General features: G+C 45.4%; 1 protein-coding gene across 13 annotated transcripts in view; it reads right to left on the bottom strand.

Annotated features, from left to right (window-relative positions):
• AFAP1L2 (actin filament associated protein 1 like 2) overlaps window positions 1–21228 on the bottom strand; it is a 96810-nt gene that overhangs the window by 48953 nt on the left and 26629 nt on the right. Inside the window, exon 1 of one of the 13 annotated variants that reach the window (XM_061192099.1) lies at window positions 13501–13531. The exons of the other annotated variants lie outside the window; for them this stretch is intronic. The gene's annotated coding sequence lies outside the window, so the exon portion shown is untranslated. Of the gene's footprint in view, window positions 1–13500; window positions 13532–21228 lie in introns of those variants that run through there. 13 annotated transcript variants of the gene reach the window in all.

Genomic DNA, 21228 nt, shown 5'->3' with positions numbered 1-21228 from the left:
ACCCTTTTACCCAACTGTATTTGCAGCTTGGGTGGGACTAGAAGCCCCACCCCCGACTCCATGGCAGCTACATGACCTTGGAGTCAGCCAGAGTGTTTCATTCCCTTAGCCACAGTGATTGGCTTACGGATGGCCTCATGATGAGAGCCAAGCCAATGAGTGGCAGCCGTGGGACTCTTCCTAGAGCTACCTCTTGGTCTCTGAGCTGCTGGAATGTCAGCCCGGGGCCACCTTGGCCATCTCCAGACACAGCCTCCCAAGGAAGGAAAACAGAGCCTGGAGATTCTGACCTTTCAAACCCCGACTCAAACTTCTCCTATACCGCTCAGTTTTGTGCGGCCAGGACTTCCCATTTTCTGATTAAGCCAGATTGAGCTGGGTTCTCCCTTGCTTGCAAATGGAGAGTCAGCTACCACAGCACATTTTTTGAGCCTGGAATCTGGGCCGGGCAGTCTGCATACACAATTTCAGTTCATCCTGTGGGGTAGACATTATCATCCCCATTTCACGGAGGGGAGACCTGAGGCCAAAGGAGGGTCACAATGTAAACACCAGAGCTCAGAATCAACAGGGCCTTCTGGCCCCATGCCTAGATGTTTACTCCATTAATCTGAGTCTACTTTACATTGGTAAGGATTTGCTTATTACTCCAGAGAGTAGAATTAAAAAACATTCTTATGAAAGCAAAGTGTGGGGAAAGATCCAGGAAAAAAAAAGGTACCTTGAGAAGCCTGGGATAAAATGTCACCAAGGCCTGGGATGAGGGCAGAGATACAAGGGCAAAGGGCAGTGAAGATAAACTTCTGCCAGCCTTAGGAATACGAGAGGAAGGAAAACTGAAAGGGAAATTCCAAAGGCCCAGAGGGGAGAAGCAAAGCAGGGCATGGCATTGGGGATATGGAAGGACCTGAAAGAAGACCTTCACTTATTCCAGGCAGAGCGGACAGATTTCAAGACAGCCAAGCCCTCCAGGGCAGACTGATGGGAGAAACAATGGTGGCAGCTGCAACTCTTGGCTCAGGGAGCAAAAGAGCTGGGAGAGAGCATGCCATCCCCAAACCTCCAAACCTGACTCCCCAGACCCATAGGATGGAACAGAAATGGGAGGGGCTGGGGTTGTTCAGTCGTGGGAGAGCACAAGAAAGGGTCTGCCTAAAATGGTCCTTAATACTAGGAGGACTGGAGAAGCAAAAGTCCACACAAAGGAGCAACTTTAATAAAGCCAGCAGTTCTGAGCAGACAGCTCTTTAGCTAGACCAGCCCTGCCTCTGCTGATAGAACATCTCTAATGGACGAGAACTGATAATCAGGCAGAGGGCTGCATATAATCCCGTTACGTGAACCTCAGCTACTTGGAATCGGTCCCTTTAGCAGCGCTGCAGGAATTAGGAATCGATAATGAATGGAAATTAATTATTTTGGTATACTTAGCATTCTTTTCCCCTTCTTTTGGTAATAGGAGGACCTGTTCCATACAATTCAGATCTGGCGGGCCCCACCTGAGCCATGGGAGGTGGGGATGTAGCTGAGGACTGGCCATTCTTTAGGCCCCAGAGATGGGTTCAAGCAAGGCCAGAATTTCCCCTAGGATTTGCTCTACTGGCTTTGGGAGAAAGAGGTCTTTCCTGTCTTCAGATTATAAACCACGAGGATATATACTTGGAGCTGCAGTCGACTCTCCATCCTCCACGCCACCTTTCCAGTCTGAAGATGAAGCCAGTGCTCAGAGGGGAGGAAAGCTGATAACTAGAGAAAGAGACAGAGCCCTACCCACATGGCTAGAGTTCCTAGGTCCAGCCGTGCCTGAAGCTACCTTTGAACTTGCCAACTACATGAACCTTTTTCACATAAGCTGGGTTTTAGTCACCAATGACCAGAAAGTCCTTATTCATGTGTAAGTGAAGTTTGAACAAATGGTGGCTTCATGTAAACCACCCCCTTTACAAGGCATACCTCAATTTCCCAAAGCTATAAAATGGCCCAATAGTAATCTTAATTTCCTGCTCCCTTTGAAACGTCCAACCAAGCACAAAGCCAGGTAATTTTCTTGGATGACAAATATGGTGCCCAAACCACCAGAAAAACAGCTGACGATGGCTCACAAACACTGAGGGCAAGGCTGTGACGGTCTGTTTAAACCGCAAGAAGCATCAGGCCTAGGGACAGATGGCGGGGGGTTGCTTCCCAGCCAGGAGCCCAGCTCCTCTCTTTTCTGACTGGTGTCCGTGTCCTCGCGCTGCTCTCCAGCCCCCAGGACAGGGCCCACAGCAGTGCTTTTCAAACTGGACACGACCCTTTAGTGGGCTGTGCTGTCAACTGAGTGAGTTACCAGCAGCTGGGAAAAAAATGTAGTAGGAAATATCAGGATGCATAGCATCTAGTAAAGGAGTGTAATCTTTCATAAAACTTTTGTTTTTAGATGTATGTCCTGGCATACAACGTAAAATACATTTCTTACCACGGTCACAATCAAAAGGTCTGAAAAACACTACTGTAGGCCCATGATCTCTTATCTGAAACCCACAAAGGCAGAGGTGTTTTGAAAGTCTGTACGTTTTAAATTCTAGAAAAGGAACATGGTGCCTAAGGTCTGGGGAAACACTCAGGAATAAAACTCATGAACATTTCTATAGCAAAATACATAAACATTCAAGCTAAGTGGGCTTGATAGATTATATATCCCCTCACATCATTTCAGATGCCTTCATATTAATTTGTTCCAACCTTACCAAAAAACTCCTGGCTTTCCAAGTTTGGGGATTGGGGAATTGAAGCGAGAAAACTGTGGACCTATGTAGGGATTCTCAGGACCTTTTTCCTTCTTCTACCTCAAAATTGACTTTTAATTTTCCAATTTTTAAAAAAAGACCTCATGGATAATGGCAAATCCACACTAGACTTTTAATGACTTAATGCAAAACCGCAAAGTCTAAGAAATTCACAGGGCTATGGGCAGGTGGGCCTTTTAAGAATCCTCCTCAAATTAACTTTGCTTCTGAGTGGGGCTCACCCAGTGACTGAGGGTCTAAAATGGCCCCATCCGGTTCTTTGGCCACTAGCCACATGTGGCTACTGAGCACATGAAATGTGGTTCGTCTGACCTGAGATGTGCTGTGAGTATAAAGATGAAATTTCAAAGACCTAGTGCCTCCCCCACAAAAAAGACTGTAAACTATCTCAACAGTTTTTTTCAATCTCTTGATTCCATGTTGAAATGATGGTATTTTGGATGTACGGAGTTTAATAAAATATATTCTTAAAGTTCATTTCACCTGTTTTTTAAGTTTAAACATTTTAAACATACTTTAAAATGACATATGTGTTTTGCTTTATAGTTCTATTGGACATCACTGGTCTAAAATGTCTATCATAGACTCAGAGCATTTTGAAAGCGAGAAAAACGTTATCCCTCGGATGGAAACAAAACAAGGTTGAGAGAGAGAAAGGGACTTTGCCAAGGTCATATGGTCGGTTTGTAGAAAGCTAAATTTCCTATATCTGCCCTAGGCTTTCTAAACCTAAATTCAAGTAGTTTTGTATCCTAGAGAGTAAAGGAAAGCACAAGGGTCATTCTTTAATGAGAGTTGCACGGGAGCGGCAGAGAAGGCCCCAGAAGATTCTAAATGTATTGGTTGCGATTCACCAAAGTGAGAGGGGCAAGAAGAGAGAAGTTCTCTCCACAGAAAAACAGCTGTGACCCGGATGAAAAAGATTTGGTTCCTCGGTCCAGGCTGTTCTTTGTTTACATGAACAAGAGCCAGATATTCATCACAGAAATATTCTAAATTAAATCCTTGAAGCCCTGTTATATAAACAACGTAAAGGTATCACAGAGTTTTGAGCTGGATCATTGTTTTTGTTTTGACAAAATTTGTCAAAAGAAACTGCTGATGTACAATTTCTGACTCTTCCAGAGCATTTCAGTTTGGGGGAACATTTTAAGTTTGCATTTGGCTCTTTCTTCAAATCTCCCTTTCCCTCCCTGGCCAATCTCATAGGGACCCCTCCGCTCCTTATCTCCATGTGCCAATGTCTCCAACACAGTGGCCCCCAGCCTCAGACACTCTGGAACTGTCTTTAGCCACTTTTTCTCTGCCATAGCCAAGTTCTCTAACGCAACACCCACACTCTATCTGAACTACTATCTGAACTACTCTATCATACCACATGCCACACTCTATCTGAACTACTATCCCCCTTGACCCTCAAACCAGGCTTTAAGAGCCCCCTAAGGCATGGTCAGCACTTCAGCCCAGCAGTGCGCCCTGCCCCATCTCACCCCCGCCCTGGCCCTGTCTACCCACACCAACTGTTTAGCAAGTATTTCCCGAGTCCCGGCTATTCATCAGTGGTCCTTTTACAATGTAGTAAGCACCTACTCTCTGCCAGGGCCATGCTAAGCAATACAACAGGGGAGAAAAACGGGCAAATTTCTATTTCTCTATTTCAATTTGCATATATTCCTTGAAATCATAAAACAAGAATGCATGCTGCAACTCTGTTTGCATGTAATGTAGTAGTGTTTCCTTTATTCTCTCCCTCAACCATGGTGCTACTAAATTGAGGATGCTTCTTGTAACCAGTGACATCTTAGGATTAGTCATCCCTCAATCAGCTCCTCCCCTTCCGACCACAGTGATTTTCCATTCACTCATAGTGAGGGCTGTTTGCACCGTGTTAAGTTTCTTTGGACAAGTTACTTTCTAAGTGTTTTCAAGTCTCCTAAATGCTAAAATTGTGTCTGTCTCAAATCTCAAACCAGATCTCTACAGTGCAAGCATCAGAGTTCACTGTAGGCATCCCTGCACCTGGTAAGTACCTGGGTAGGTACCTGTTAGGCACGGGTTAGGCACACAGCCTTGAGCAAGGAGTTCCCACATTTGATGACTAAAGTGGTACTGGGCCTGGGTGAAGAATCCCCCTCTTCCAGCCCATGGCTCTGAAAATCCCTGTCCTTTCCATTCAGAACTGGTTGTTGGGACCCCATCCAGCATCTCCAGAACAATCCTAGCTCTGAATCCCAAACTTGGTTCAGGAGTTGCTTACTTAGAAATAAGGCTTAATTTTAAAAACCTGGGAATAAAGGTGCCTCCTTTTGCCTTACCATTGTTCTGAATGTACTCTGGTGTAAAGTAAAGCAAAAATGCAATGAACTCTAAATTCAGCAACCAGGATTAAGAGATTATATGATGGGCAGTTTTCTACTGAAACTTGAACAATGAAGACAGAATTACAGTTAAATAAATAACACAAAATGCTAGTCATAATAAGCTAGTAAAAGAGAAAGAATATAAACCAAAAGAGGAAAACTGCTTTTATTAAGAATAAAGTCAGCCAAAAAGACTGACAAAGTTTATCACACTGAGCTCTTAATTATAAACCTATACGGTAGACATAATTATCCCTTAGATGAAGAAACAGACTCAGGGAGGTTAAGTAACCTGCCCAAAGTCACACAGCTAGTAAGTTCAGATCTGAATCTTCAAATCACTCTGGCCTCTCCCACCATAACCTTGGCTGGCCTCCCTTGCAATTTCTTCTTTCACGTCCAGACAGTACAACTTACAAAAACAAAGAAGAAGAAGAAGAAAATCCGCAGCCTTTTGAAAATAGCACCTAGCAGAACTGGCATACCTAAGAGAATATTATTGCCTAGATTTATATATAAATACAGAAGATCTCTGCTAGTCCATTTCAACCCTCCTTATTCATACAAGTTGCCAGTGACCAAATCACATCCTATGAGAACAGTAATAGTAAAAGAGAACAGTAAAAACTCGGGAAATACATTTAACTCACAACAGGAGCTGAGACCACTATTATTAAAGTTTCTGGTGTGTGACATTTAGTTATTCAAATACCCGACAAGTTTACCAGTAAATCTTGCATAGTAATTATTTTGCTAATGCAATATCTGTTAAGCATCAGTAGCCAAATTACAAAAAGTATCAACTTTATTACTGAGTTTAAAATGACTTTTGGTTTTAAAAAGACTAAATGCCTTGTAATCAAGTTAGCCAATAAAAAAAAAATCCACCACTCAAGTGTATTTTGTGAGCCATGCGTGTAAACATGCCTTGCACTTGTCAACACAGCAACTGGGAAATGAAAAGTGGTGGGAAGGGGGCTGAATGAATGTCCATGGACCAATCCTACTGGAGGTATTCATCGAAGTCCTCTGGAAATTAATTGACTTTCCTTGCCCCCTGCATAGCAAGTCTATTCAACCAGAGTGGGTTCATGGGGGGGGGGGGCGGGTTATATCTGGTAATAAAAAGGGAAAGGGTTTGGCTGGCAAATGTGGTTTTAATCAAAGCCTTCCTCTGGCTATTAGAAACAGGTTTCAAACAAGTGACCTGTTGGCTTAGTGTAGACGTGGTCAAGAAAGCCAGACACCTCTCCCTGAACTGTAATAACATATCTTATCCATCTTTTCTTTCATTCATTTAAAAAAAAGGTACTGATACGGTCAGAACAAGAAGCAAAGGAAGCCAGTGGAAACTTAGAAGACTAAGAAAGCATTCTATCTTATGAGCCACTGTTTTGATTCCTGCCTTGGCCCCTACACTCTTTTGTTTCAACTGAATATACCTTTGCCAAGGACATTAAAATGGGTCATATCTATGACACTGCCACCTTACTAAAGCTAAGAATGAACAAATGCCACAGAGATAAAGTGTGAAGTTAATTTTAGGGGTCAATTTGACTGGGCCACGAGCGTCTATAATCACAGGAACCAATTCCTGATAATAAATCTCTTCCAATGGATGGATGGATAGATGGAGAGAGAGATCCTATTGGTTTTGTTTCTCTGAAGAACCCTAATACACAGAGCTTTTGCAAACCAAGGAGATGTCCCATTCGAGTTGAAAGACATTTAGAAAACAGCAAGGAAAATTTCACATGGTTGGGAATTAAAACATTCACCACTATCGTCCTGAAATCTCAAACTTCCTAGGTACTTTTCTATCCCAAATTTATTCCATCAAGCATGGTTCAAAACCCCACAGATCTGGACAGTTTCTTGGGTGCTGAGGCTCAGAAGTTCTCAGAACTCTGAACATGCATTTTCTTTTCCAATCAAAATTTCTGCAGCAGTACAATAATTTTCTCCATTTGCATATATGCTATCCCTGTGAAATCATGGGACCAAGTGTCAGGAAATGAAGCCAGGCAGAAAATGGTCTGTAGCATTCCTGTGATGTCTCAACCGATCCCAGTTCAGAAATATCAGTGAGACAATTGAGATTATTCCCAAACTCCTGGCACCTGACTTTTAATACAGACTTAAGAAGAGCACTCCCATCTGACATGTGACATCTGAGCAGACAGGCTAGGACAACTCTGGTGCAAAGAGTGTGCAAAGTGATGGAACCATCTTGACTTTCCTTTGGCAACTAAGGGGTCACATCCCACAGGGGGTTGTTGTCCCAAGGTGACCGTGTCCTTATGCTTCTCACAGCTTCATTTCTTCAGGCATTCATTTATTCACCAAATATTTACGGAGTGCCTAATATGTGTTAGACCCTTAGATTCAACCACTAAATAAAATGGGTATGGCCCTCTTGGAGTATACATCAATACGCTTCGGTATAAATTCTTTTGTTGTAGTTATGTTAGCTTTTCAGCACCTTTTGGATGAACATCAATACAAAATTCCTGCTATCCTTTTTTTTTTTTTTTCCTGCTATTCTTTCTTTCCCCCTAACCCTGTATTGCCCCTCCCCCTCCCAGTCCCCACTGATAACCAGTAGTTTGTTCTCTATATCTGTAAGTCTGCTTCTTTTTTGTTTTATTCACTATTTGTTTTCTTTTTTAGATTCCACATAAGTGATATCATACAGTATGTCCTTCTCTATCTGACTTATTTCACTTAGCATAATGCCCTCCAAAGCCATCCACGTTGCTGCAAACAGCAAAATTTCATTCTTTTTCATGACTAATATTCCATTGTAAAAAATTCCTGGTATTCTTAATGTCCCAATATTCTTCTGTGATTCTTCATGCATGAATGAGTGGCAGAAAAACCTATATGTTTTTTCTATGGCTATTTTACAATGGTAGCTGTTAAATTCTCTCCCTCTTATGATGAAGGATGGCCCCCGTATAGTGGAAGGAACTGGGTTGGAATTCAGTGGCTGTACTAACAAGCTGTTTGAACTTCAACAAGTTTGACAACTTCTTGGAACCTTCGTTTTCCCACCTACAGAAGTGGGAAGAAATGGTACCTATTTTGTAGGGTTGGTGTGGGGATTAAATGAAATAACATGTGAAAACCACCAGACACAAAGCATCGTTTAATAAATGTTATTATTACCCCCTGTAGTGGGTTGAATAGAGGTCCCCAGAAAGATATGTCCAAGTCCTAACCCCTGGTACCCGTGAATGTGACCTTATTTGGAATTGGGCCTTTGCTGATGTAATTAAATTAAGGATCTCAAAATGAGATTTTTCTGGATTTAGGGTGGGCTCTAAATCCAATGACTGATGTCACTGAAGAAAAGAGAGGGAGCTTTAAGATGCAGAAACACAGGCAAGAAGGCCATGTGGAGACAGAGACTGGAGTGATACCCACAGCCGAGGAATGCCAGGCGCCACCCAAAGTGGGAAGAGGCAAGAAAGGATCCTCCCCTAGGGTCATCAGAGGGAGCATGGCCCTGCTGACACCTTGATTTTCGATTTCTGGCCTCCAGAATAAAGAGAGAATAAGATTCTGGTGTTTTAAGCCACCTAGTCTGTGGTAATTTGTTCCTGCAATCCTAGGTAACTAACACACTTGCCTTCAACTCATGGAACTAGAACAGAATATTCGTACACAGCTTAGGCAGAAAACAAAGAGCCCAGTGAAGAACAGACTTACAAAAGATTTAGCCTGGTTGGAAAGCTCTGAGTTTCCACTGAATTAGAAGAATCTGATTAGGTTTAAAATCAGGCAGGTAGAAACATCTGAATTTGAAAACATCCATTCTGGTGAAATAGAACCCTCCATTTTGGCCATAAATGATAGTAAACAACTTTCACAAAAAGCTGAGCGGGTGGTGGGCCCAGGGCTTCTAGGCCGGACCCTGACAGGTGCGGCAGGACAGCTGCCCAGAGCCCAGGGGAGAAGAACGAGCCCGGGATGCAGGCTCTTCTCCCCACTTGGTGCCGGTGAGGTCCAAGCCGCCCACGCCCCGGGAGCTGTCTTGCAGAGTAGGTGCTGGACACAGGAGCAGCGAACTGGGAAAACAGAAGTCGGGGTGGGGCAGCCCCTGGAACATAACGCCAGACTCAGATTCCAAGCTGTGGCTCTTGGAAGGTTCTCTTCAGCCCACTGGCTTCCCATCCCACGTACAGCCTGCAGTGTGTACACCACACGTGCCTCAAGGCCCAGAGTCAGGCCAGCTACACATTCTAGACTCAGCGCCCTGGGCCCCCAGCGGCCCCCGTCGCAAGAACCAGGCTGAGCCCCTGCTCTGGTTCTGAGACCTGGTCCTTCCTCTCCTTTCATATGAGCCCCCGACCACCACTGACAGATGACACTCGCGTCATTTCATTTCCTCTTCCACAGTCTTAGTATATAGACTTTGTTAACCAATCTTAAAGCTGAGGACCCTGAGTGAAGTCACTTTCTTAAGGTCACAGAGGTCACCAGTGGCAGAGCCAAAATCCAAGCTCAGATCTTTGCCCTGCCACCCAGTGCTCACCCCCACATCGGGGAGGCCTTCCCCGATCAATCCAGGAGGCTTGTTTCCTCCACCACTCAGCCTGCTCTTGTTCATGGCGCTAAAACAACAGCGCTTTCACCTGACGGCTGCCTTACCAAGGTGTTTACTCACATTTTACCTACTCCTCATGACAACCCTCTATGAAATATATCATTACCCCCATTTTATAGACGGGGAAACTAAGGTCTCCGAGAGAGAAACTGCCTGACTCAAAGCCACACAGCTAATGCGATGCAGAGCGGGATTAGAGCCAAGGCCCCAAAGTGCATGCTCTTTCCCCACACAGAACACTGATCGAGCCCCTGACTTGATAATGAAGCCATAATGCCCAGCAGCTGTTGCTGTGGACCTACTTAAGGGAGAGCCAAGCTGTCACTTACACTTTTTGGAGTCCCCTTTGCCCTTGCTGACATTCCCCTGTGCAGGCTGCTACCTTGTTAAAAACTCAGGAAAGTCACAGCTGTGACAGCTGCTGAGGGTTTGCCTCTGGGCTCCTGCTGCCTGGCATCACCCTTCCCATGGGCACAACCCTTAGGGTCTGTATTAGTGTCCTAGGGCTGCCACAACAAAATACACGGAATGATGACTTAAATCAACAGGAATGTACTCTCTCCCAGCCCTGGAGGCTAGAAGTCCAAAATCAGGTGTTGACAGGACCATGCTCCCTGTGATGTATGCGGGGAAGAACACTTCCTTGTCTCTTTCTAGCTTCTGGTGGTTGCTGGCAATCCCTGGTATTCTTTGTCCTGCAGCTGCATCGGTCCGGGTCTTTGCCTCTGTCATCACATGACATTCTCCCTGTGTGTCTCTGAATCCAAATTGCCCTCTTCTTATAAGGACATTTTATCCTTATTGGATAAGGGCCCATCCTAATCCAGTAGGGCCACTGGATCTTAACTGGATTACACCTGCAAAGCCCCTATTTCCAAATAAGGCCATACTCTGGGGGTTAGAACTTGAACATAGCTTTTTGGGGGCTCCACGAGAGGGCCCATGGAAACCCAAACAAACAGATCTTCTTCTCTGAGCCCTCTCACCTGTGGCCCCAGCACTGAGCAAGGCCCTTGCTTCTCAGCTACATGGGGGCAGGATGGGGGGCCCTTTTGGGTCTTCCTGCTCCCCTTGGACCATGAGTTTTGTTTTAATATCCACACCCCAGACCAAATAAGTCAGACTCTCTCTTGTTGGGTCCAAGCACCTGGAGGCTCCCCAGCTGATTCACACGAGCAGACAGGATTAAGAATGAGAGCCCTGGGTTTCCCTGGTGGCGCAGTGGTTGAGAATCTGCCTGCTAATGCAGGGGACACGGGTTCGCGCCCTGGTCTGGGAAGATCCCACATGCCGTGGAGCAACTAGGCCCGTGAGCCACAACTACTGAGCCTGCGTGTCTGGAGCCTGTGCTCCGCAACAAGAGAGGCCACGATAGTGAGAGGCCCGCGCACCGCGATGAAGAGTGGCCCCCGCTTGCCGCAACTACAGAAAGCCCTCGCACAGAAACGAAGACCCAACATAGCAATCAATCAATCAATCAATCAATCAATAAATCTTTAAAAAAAAAAAAAAGAATGAGAGCCCTGGGGTATAAGTTGATTAAATCATTGGTTCGAGAGGGGTGGTAAGTCATATGCAACCAATAACTGATACTCCTCTGCCACATGTTCCAGTGCTTCCAGACTCCTTCTGTGGTAACACTCCTGAACTGCCAAGGCTTGTTTAAGGCCTGCCTCTCCTCCCCAATTTCCCCTCAGCCTATAAGCTTCATGAGGAATAGTCCTCCATGTCTGTCTTGATCACTGCTTACTCACAGTGCCAAATTTGGTGGCTGGCACATAGCAGCTACTCAATACAAACTTGTTAAATGAACGAGTGAGCAAATGAATGAATATGTGAGTGAGTGAACAAATGGACACAGGTACTATGAAGGGCATTTTAGAAGGAGACAAAGCCACATCAGGAGTAAGTTGAATCCTGCCATCCACCCAAGAGTTCGTAACCCAGAAGGGGGGCAAACCCATCCACTCACCACCCCACCACAACTCGAGTAAGAACGTGTCAAGCCTCCGTGATTGCTATTCTATGGGGGAGGAAAGGGGAGTGACAAGGGACGGGGGTGATCAGAGAGGGCAAAATGGTGCCTGGGCTGGGCTGTGGGGGGTTTGGATAAATGGAGATGGGGCAAAGGCGGCGTTCAAGGAGGTGGTGAGAGTGATAAGAGCTTTGGGGGCTGCTGCGAGGGAAGAGTGACTGCAGCACATGCTTCATTCAGGCAGGCGAACAGTGAGATGAGGCTCCCATGGGGTCAGCCTTGCCAACCAGGTGGAGGTGTGTTCCCCAGGTGAAGCATCCAGTTGGTAATGGGAAATCATAAATGGCTTGGAGCAGAGGAGTAATGATGAAAACAGAATCATAGAAGAGTTAGCTGGGTGTGGTGTGTGGAAACCAGCAATTGGAGGCCCATCTCTGTTCCAGCCCAGCCGCAAACTCAAGTTCCCAACTCAGACAGAGGCTGGGCATCAGAGGTTGTCTGACGAACATTACATATTATCCAGAAACTCCTAACAAGACGTGTTTTACAAGGCCAATGGCTTGAAATCAGAACTTCAACGCTGAGGGCTTTCAATAGGAAAGAATTCTCTCCCCCTTTCTCTGTATACATACTTATTAAATCATTGGGATCATTTTGGCAAAGAAAGCTAACTTCTCCGGGCCCTGTTTGACTCACAGCAACATAACAATGCAGTGTTAAACACATAAAATGTGCAGAAGTGTCGAGGCGTGTGTATTGTTCTCTTGCATTCCCAAGCTAACAAACAATCCAGGAAGCCCCCCAAGCATAACCTTGTGGACCCTCCAGGGAAGCCAGTTTGTATGAGTATTTTTGGTCGTCCCTGGGCACCAACCTGATAGTAAATGTAACTGAGGCTATAAACTCTGAGTCATAGGTAGCCATCCAAATGATCCAGAAGAGGCTTAAAATAATTTTATAAATTATTACCAAAATGAAAATATAAAATTCAAATCATCATAGAGAGCTTGGAAACAAATATCTAGGGCTCAGCTTGAGAAAAGCAATCTTCAATGCGATGCAGAAAACCATCTACAATAGCTTCCAAGGAACAAGTCCCCACCCTCCACCGCACTCCCCACAGAGCTCATGACCCTCACGAAGGCCTTTCCAGCCAAGTCTGTCCAAATCCAGTTACACAGTCAGTTTAAGGGGCAACCTTTCTTTGAGTGTCCTTGAGATGCCCATCACACATTTGTAACTATCTCTGGGGCTCAGACTGACGACAGAGGTATCCCTAGCAGGACTGTTTAGAGAGCAGATTCATTCATTACAGAGAAGAGCTGTGGGCCTCAGTTCCAAGTCACAAGATGCTGCCTCTTAGCAGAAAGGAAAGATTCTCAGACACTCGTGAAAGATGCAACGGAGGCAGGCCTGGGCTGTGAAAAGGCAGGCGTGGTCGGGATTCTGTCAGGAGGAAGGACACAGCCTTCCAGCGGGGAGGGCTGAGTAGGGTCCTCAAAACCAAAGGACAAAGTGATGATGGATGGATGGATGGACGGGGAGTGAGGGTCAATGCCTCTGAACAGGTCACTTATTTGCACCCGGTACGCTTCCTAAACGGTTTCTGAAAATGGAAACAGAAAACCAAAACCAAAACCAAAACCAAAAAGGAGGGGAAAGAAAATGTACCCCGAACCTAGGGTAAAGTTGTAAAGAATATGAAATATGAGCTTTGCCTTTCAAGGTAGTCAAATCAGGTAAAGGAGGGGAGGCAGTTATTCTTACCTGATCAAAGGGAACACACCAATCCTCTGTCTTTTTCCTGATACTACATTGCAAGAGGGATTATTGACCTTTGACAGATCAAGGCTCCTCCAGTGTTTTTTCATATTATTAATTCTTAGCAGCAGGGCCAAGCTGGTCTGCTAAGATGGCCAGGCCACACCACGCCCGTGAACAAGGCTCCAGATGTGTGGGAGGTGACAGCCCACACGTCACTTTCTGGCTGAGCCAAAGGGAAAATAGAGCTTTGGGTGACTTCCCATCTCTTCTGTGTAACGGGAGGCTTCTTGACAAAAGGCAAGAAGACAAATAAGCCTTCTGGAAACACTCTGTCTGTGCCAGAGGGCAAAACATCATCAGCTGTTTGCAGACAGACATTCTGGGACTTAGACTCGTATCAGGCCGACCTCACGTTCTCCGAGAACGTGTTACAGAGAGTGAATTTCAGGGTGCATCACATCTCCAAAATGTCGGGGGAAAATGACTTGGTGATTCGGTCTACCTGTCTAGGGCGGCTGCCTCTATCTCACACCCCTCCCCTGCTTCAGCGCGGGGTAGCCCAATACTGGCCAGTACTAAAGGGACAGGATGTGATTGTGGGCAGGAGTTAAATGTGAAAAGGGTTGTTTGCAGAGCAGCCAGGAACTGACCAATAATGAGCTCCAGTCCCCGAAGCTGCTGATAACAGGAGGCCAGAGGCCACACTAGAATGTAACCTCCAGTAAATCACTGTTAATTGCCAGGGGGAGAGGAATGAAGGCTCTGCTTGCACTTGCAAGGTGATTTCAGGTCATTCCACAGCCTTCCCAGGGGCTCCCTGGCAAGGAGGTGGAGGCGGGCAGAGGGGCTGGGAGAAAGACTGCTCTCCACCCTTTTCTGTGTCCTTTTTGGCAGCCGCCACTGCAAATGCACACACACACGGGAATGCACGCACACTACCAACAGAAAGCTTACTTCTTCTTCCCACCCTTGCAGGCCAGGCTGGAGCATGGCTCTTGGAGTAATTGACTACATGAACACATTAACGTACCCCGCTGCACACAGGGAGCAGAGACAAGAAGCAGGCGTCACAAGAGTGGGATTCCATAAATGGCTGAGAGTGAGTTGGTGCCACATTGCCCTAGCGGTGGAGGAGATGAGAGGCTACAGACACCTGCCTCAAGGGGTTGATGGCTCAGAAAAGGATGCCACTATTTGGTTGGGTGTGAAAACTCACTGCTGATTTTTAACAACTTTTAATGAAAATTTTTAATAAAATTTATGAAATTTTAAAGAAAATTTTCAAACATGTAAAGTAGGAATAGTAAAATGGACCCCCCCATGAACCCATTACTGAGGTCATCCTTTCCTAACAGTTCTAAACATATCGCCATTCTTACTTCATCTCCTGCGCCACCTATTTTTGCTGAAGTATTAAAAACAAATCTGTTCAAAATAGAATACGTTGAAGTTCTGCAATGTGCATCAATACCTCAGTGTGTCTCTATCAGGTAAAACCTTTTTACATTCAAAACAGATGATCATACAGATGAATGAATAAAGAAGATGGGGTACATATATACAATGGAATATTACTCAGCCATTGAGAAGAATGAAATAACGCCATTTGTAGCAACATGGATGGACCTGGAGATTATCATGCTAAGTGAAGTAAGTCAGAGAAAGACAGCTATCATATATCGCTTATATGCAGAATCTAAAAAAATGATACAAATGAACTTATTTACAAAACAGAGTCACTGACTTAGAGAACTAACTTATGGTTACCAGGGGGGACCGATAAGTTAGTTGGGAGGGGGGGAGGGGAAAGGTGGGGGGGGGAGGAATAAATTGGGAGTTTGGGATTGACATGTCCACACTGCTAGATATAAAACAGATAATCAACAAGGACCTACTGTATAGCACAGGGAACTCTGCTCAATACTCTGTAATAACCTAAATGGGAAAAGAACTTGAAAAAGAATAGATACATGTATATGTATAACTGAATCACTTTGCTGTACACCTGAAACTAACACAACACTGTTAATCAACTATACTCCAATATAACATAAAAATTAAAAAAAAAACCCAGTGACCATACCCAACAAAATGAACACGCCTATTCTTTAGTTATTTTGGCACCTCCTGCCCAGATGCAGGATTCAGTGGGTAGGAATGGGAGGACTTGAGATACCCTGTCCTCTTTTGCCACCACCAAGCAGGGTGACCCCAGGCGAGCTGATCAACCTCCCTGGCCCACAGTTTCCTCATCACTAATAGAAAATCAGAGGGGTTGGTCTCTCAAGTTTCATCCAAACTCCAAATATAGCTATTCTCAAGTCTCCGAGGGTCGTGTAGTACTGCCTATAATAATCCACTTTCATACTCTTCTTTGAATAGTGCAACATATGTGTGCAAGTAAGTTAATCTAAATCCACACCCCAGGGTGGGGAGCTCATACTTAAAGTACCCTAAACAGATTACACACACCAGGAGCTTTGGTTAGTTGAAAGACCCCGATCACAAATCCACACCCCAGGGGCAGCTACTACAAGGCTTTAGTTATTCTGCAGGACGCTGAAACTGTTTCATTGCTGACTCGAGTGGTGTTCCCATAAACGGAGTAGCTAGAAACCCTGTTCCGGAGCCTCCACCCTCGCACGAACCAGGCCCGAGACAAAATGCAGCGCAGTGCTCACGCGTTACTGGATGATCCACTAGGGCAGCTAAATCCTTCCACGAGCATTTTATCGAACCTGCCTTAAGTGAGGTGCCTGTTGGGCAGAACAGAAAGCTGGGCCTTCGTTAGGCCCATAGAACAGACTAAGGCTGTTCTTGTATCGTTGGCTCACAGATACTTGGGGTGCAGTTGAATTTGGTCTGAGACTTGGTTTCGTTTTAACACAGCAGCAGGGAGTGAAATTGTGTGGGAGGGGACCCATGGCCCCCTTCTGTATCTTACACTGGAAGTCACGGTGTTTGCCAAAAGCACCCACAGTGTGGCGCTCTGCCCACTTCTGAACTTTTACTCCCGTTATTTCCCTTTATCTGAATTCCCCTCCCCCCCGCACCCCGCTTCTCTATAAATCCTTTCCATCTGTTAAAGGCCAATGCAAATCCTGCTTCCTCCAAAGAGCCTTCCCCAGCCAACAGGACCCAGGCAGCAGTCAGGCAACGCTGAACTAATCTTTTCATTTCCCATGACCGTGAGATATATTTGGGGGCTGCAGGAATGCTGTGAGTTACTCACTCTGACAGGCTGGTGTCTGCGGGGCCTCCCACAGGGTCCCAAGGAGAGGACATTGGCTGGTGGAAGCCAAGCGGGGGCTCACTCCTTCTCTCTCATCTTTCCCCACCTGCCACTGGGCAAAGCAGCTAAAATAACGCTGAAAACTCTTCTCAGTCTGCCTGTGACATGCTCGTTTCTCCATGGGGAAAGCCAGGTGGGTTTGTACAGAGGAAGGAAAGTGGGGAAGAGGAGCCAGGGATTTGGCTACCATCTTGGAAAGAAGGAGCTCAGTTGAGAACAGGCAGATCATAAAATTAAAGGCTTCTGGTGTGGGTAGTTGTAAATGCTGACTCTGAAGAAAGTAGACCGGCAGGGCAAGACCCCTCATCAGTGCAAAAAAAGATGATTTACCAAGGTCAGAATTTGGGGCATGGAAAATTCCCTTTGTTTACTCCTTTTTTTTTTTTTTTTTAAACAGCCCAAGAGCAGAGGGAAGATTATCTTTTCGTGGGGAAAGAAAGGCCCCTTTTATAGCTCATAAACCTAGTGAATTAAATGCGTAATATGGATGAGTTCTATTGTATTTTATCACGGGAAAAAAAGATTAATTGGAATGCCTCTCCCCACGAGAACCACTGCATTAACTTCTCCCCAGCAAGTCACATCCTGTAGAGACAACAGCAACAAAGGTTTCTTTCCCTTAACTTGGATGAAACAGCAAAATTCCTGAGTAATTTGTTCCAAATTGAGGTTTCTCCTTGGGCTTGAAAAGCGATGCTGTTAAGAGTTGTTTTGTGGAGAATCTCAGGATGGCTGGAGAGCTTAACCCCAAGAATGACCACCGGTCTTTTCCCTTGGTCCCTGGGCAGTCACCTGGACGGGCTCTAGAGCCACCTTGGGAGCCCTCCCTCCCAGCCCAGAAGCCCAGAGCGCCATTATTCATTCCAATGAATTCCAATGGGTTCCCAGATTTTTCCTCTGTAAACACCAAGTCCAGCCCTGGGCTGACTTGCCATTGTTTGGCCCCGAATTTATGGCTCAGATAAGGGAAGCAGCATAGGGCTGGGTGGGGTGGGAGGGGCAGGGGTTGCCACGAGTGAAATAACCCAGTATTTTCTTGTGCTTTTTTCTCCATATCTCAAGGTCCAGAACAGGCTGAGGGTGACCAGCTCCGGAAGCTTCCATGATGCGAAATACCTTCTCAATGACTTCTTTTGTGTACTTTCTTCTATTTTTATTAAACTTTTACTGGAAAAATGGAATGTATGCACATGGTAAAAATATACTTGTTTATTTACTTATTTATTTATTCATATCAAACAGCAGCACAAATGTAGACGATGAGAAGTTTCCGTTTCATCTCAGACCCCCAGCACCAGCCCCCTCCCTGGCAACTACTATCAATGGACTATGTATCTTACCAGGGATTTCTACTGCATACTAGTCTATGTAAAAAAAATACTTAGAAAAATACAGGTAAAGCTCTTTTATACTAGCAAGCTTGCACTACCTATGGCATTCTGAACCTTGCTATTTTCACCTGTCGATGCCCCCTTGGAGAGCCACTTTGGGTAACACATGGATGTGTCTTGTTCTTTTTAATAGCTACATGGTACTCCATTGAATGGATACAACATATGTTTTAAAAATATATTTTTTTGTTTATAAAATACTACAGCTATTATTTTGCAAACCTGCACTACAGGAAACACATAATAACGAGGAAAATCTCATTAACCCTTCCTTCCCCTCTTTTTTAAACTTTCAGTCCTAGCACTCCAAAATCCCCCTGCCCCATAGGTTGCCCCAAAATGATGACACTAGGACATTCACGTGGCGGCCAGCAGAGAGGACAGGGACTGGCCCCCAGAGCTCTGTCTCCACTCCCTGGTCTCTGTCTTGGAAGTCCCCAGGCCTCTGTCACCGTGATTACCTGCCAATGCACCACCCCCCGCCCTTCTCCCAAGGCCAAGCAGCAAGGTAATCTTGCCCCTTCTCTGCTGGTAAAATCAGCAAGACCTGGGTTCACAGTGGACAGAATACTGACTGGGACCCCAGGACCACCCCTGCCTAGTGTTTGTAGAAGATACAAAGCCCCTCGTTGGGCTTCCGTGTGGTGTCAAAGAGAAAAACACCACAATCCCACCGATTAAAACCATCTCACAAACTCTGCGCGCCCAATCCCCTCTCGCTCCTCAGGCTGTGGCTTCAGCATTCCAGGCTGGGGAGGACACTTTGTCAGTTATTTGGTTATTTCACAGACCTTAACATGCCCACCCCTTAAATCTCCTAGGCAACGTTACCCTAAACATCCCAGCTCAAGTTACAGATTTGGAACGCCTGCACGTTATCATTAGATTTTTCTGAAACTTGGTCATTCAAGCAGAAAGGGAAAAAGTGTTTCTGGAAACTCTCTCCATGAGACAAACAGTACAGCTGGCTAACCCTCTGACACAGGACCATCATGCCCGGGGCAACAGGCCTGCCAACGAGGATGAGGTCTCATGTAAGGAGCTGCAGATGTGCAGCTGCCCAGGAGGGTCTTCACAGACACCCAGCTGAGGGATGGAAAGCCCTACGGGGCTCGGAAGACTCTCCATGAGGCTCCCCTTCCCCAGCCTTGGCCTCAAAATAAAGGCAGATGCTGCAAGCCCTGGTTCTGGTGAGGCCGTTCTCGCTGGTTGGGGAGCAGCAGGGTTTGCTCCACATTTGTCTTTAGCTGCTCAGCATTTACACAGGAGCTGCCAGAGTCCTGAACTCACCCCCCTTGCTGGATGATTCTAGAAGAAAAAAAAAAAATCATGCAGCTGTTTCAGCTTCTCCATCCTTGGAAAAACCTTCCAACTAGGAGCTGGAAGGGGCCCAGCGCTGATGTTGCATCCTAAAGAAACTCTTTCCTAGACAGATTTTAGAGAACTAGGTCTGTGGGACTGGGTGTGGGATGTTCGATCCCTCACAGCCGAGGAGTGGCTGGTGGAAGAGCTTGCCTCGTGGCAGTGGTGAGAAGGGAGGCGGTCACTAGACCAGACGTTACCTAGTCTAGTATTATTTCAGGTTCACTAGTGAGCTAACCTAGTCACTAAGGCATTAGGGGGGTTACTGCCTCATCCTCTAGAACAGGGGTCAGCAAACGACGGCCCACGGGCCAGATTGAACACGCCACCTCTTTTTGTACAGCCCTCATGCTAGGATAGGTTTTTATGTTTTTCAATGGTTGAAAGAAAATCCAAAGAAGAATATTTTGTGACACATGAAAATGATATGAAATTCAAGTTTCAGTGTCCGTAAATAAAGTTTTGTTGGAACTCAGCCACGCCCATTTGTTTACAGTCTATGGCTGCTTACACATCACAACGGCAGAGTTCAGTCACTGCCACAGAGACCATATGGCCACAAATCCTGAAATAGTTACTATTTGCCCTTTACAGAAAAGTTTTCTGGTCCCCTCATTCTAGAGCAGGCCACTAGGTAAAAATCAAGGATATTATGTAGGTACTACTATAACAAGAGAAATCACAAATTTCTACAAATTTTCTATTGACAAAATTCAAAATATCATAATTGAGTACAATGTTTTATCATACGGGTCCAACGCAAAGGAAAATCTTTTTATGGGGGGATATTTTGCTTATCGGGGGTTCCAAGTTAGTGTTCCCTTTCACCAAATTGATTGCAAATGCTCATCTGTAAAAACCATTCTTAGCTTGAAGGCCACTGGCCAGTACAAAAAAAAGGAGATGACTTCAATTTTCTGATCTCTTATTTCAGTTCCATGAGAGTCTAATCGGGAACAAATATTAACAATTTTAAATTGGATTCCGGACAACAACAGAGTGCGTGGTCAGCTACACTGTTCCTTCCTACCCCTCCCCCACAAAAGTCAGCCTCTTAAAGGAACCACACACACTAAAGTTTGTTCGAGAGATTGTGAGAAATTCCAGAGGAAGGATCATGTTTATTTATAAGCACTTTGACGTGTGACATAAACCAAAATATACGGAGCATCAGCTATGAACCAGGCCTTGTACTTGGGTCTGGCGGAGGTGGGGTAGGCGTGGTGAGTTCAATACAAAGAAGCATGAAATGTTATCTACATTCAAGGACTTTCAACTAAGAGGAGAAGAGAAGGAATAAATAATAGTTAAATAATAGAACTAAACTCTGACACCAATGCTGCTGCTATGGTAGCACGTGACTAGCATGTAAGCAGTCTTTATTGGAGCCGATAAATGCAATTTCTCTTAACATGGGGCCGGGTATTCAGTTCCCCTTACTCGGAACTGAAGAACCTGTACAATCACTGCTCCTCTTGGAAGAGGATTACAGCAATTACCCATCTCAAAAACCGCAAGGAAGAGCATTCTGAAACAATCACAGTGGGGACTTCCCTGGCCGTCCAGTGGTTAGGACTCCACACTTCCACTGAAGGGGGCACAGTTTCCATCCCTGGTCTCGGAGCTAAGATCCCGCATGCCACATGGCGCAGCCAAAAAAAGAAAAAGAAAGAAAAAAAAATGAAA

Source organism: Eubalaena glacialis, chromosome 1 (genome assembly GCF_028564815.1).
Source record: "Eubalaena glacialis isolate mEubGla1 chromosome 1, mEubGla1.1.hap2.+ XY, whole genome shotgun sequence".
Classification (NCBI taxonomy): Eukaryota; Metazoa; Chordata; class Mammalia; order Artiodactyla; family Balaenidae; genus Eubalaena; species Eubalaena glacialis.
This window is presented reverse-complemented; position numbering and strand designations above follow the sequence as displayed.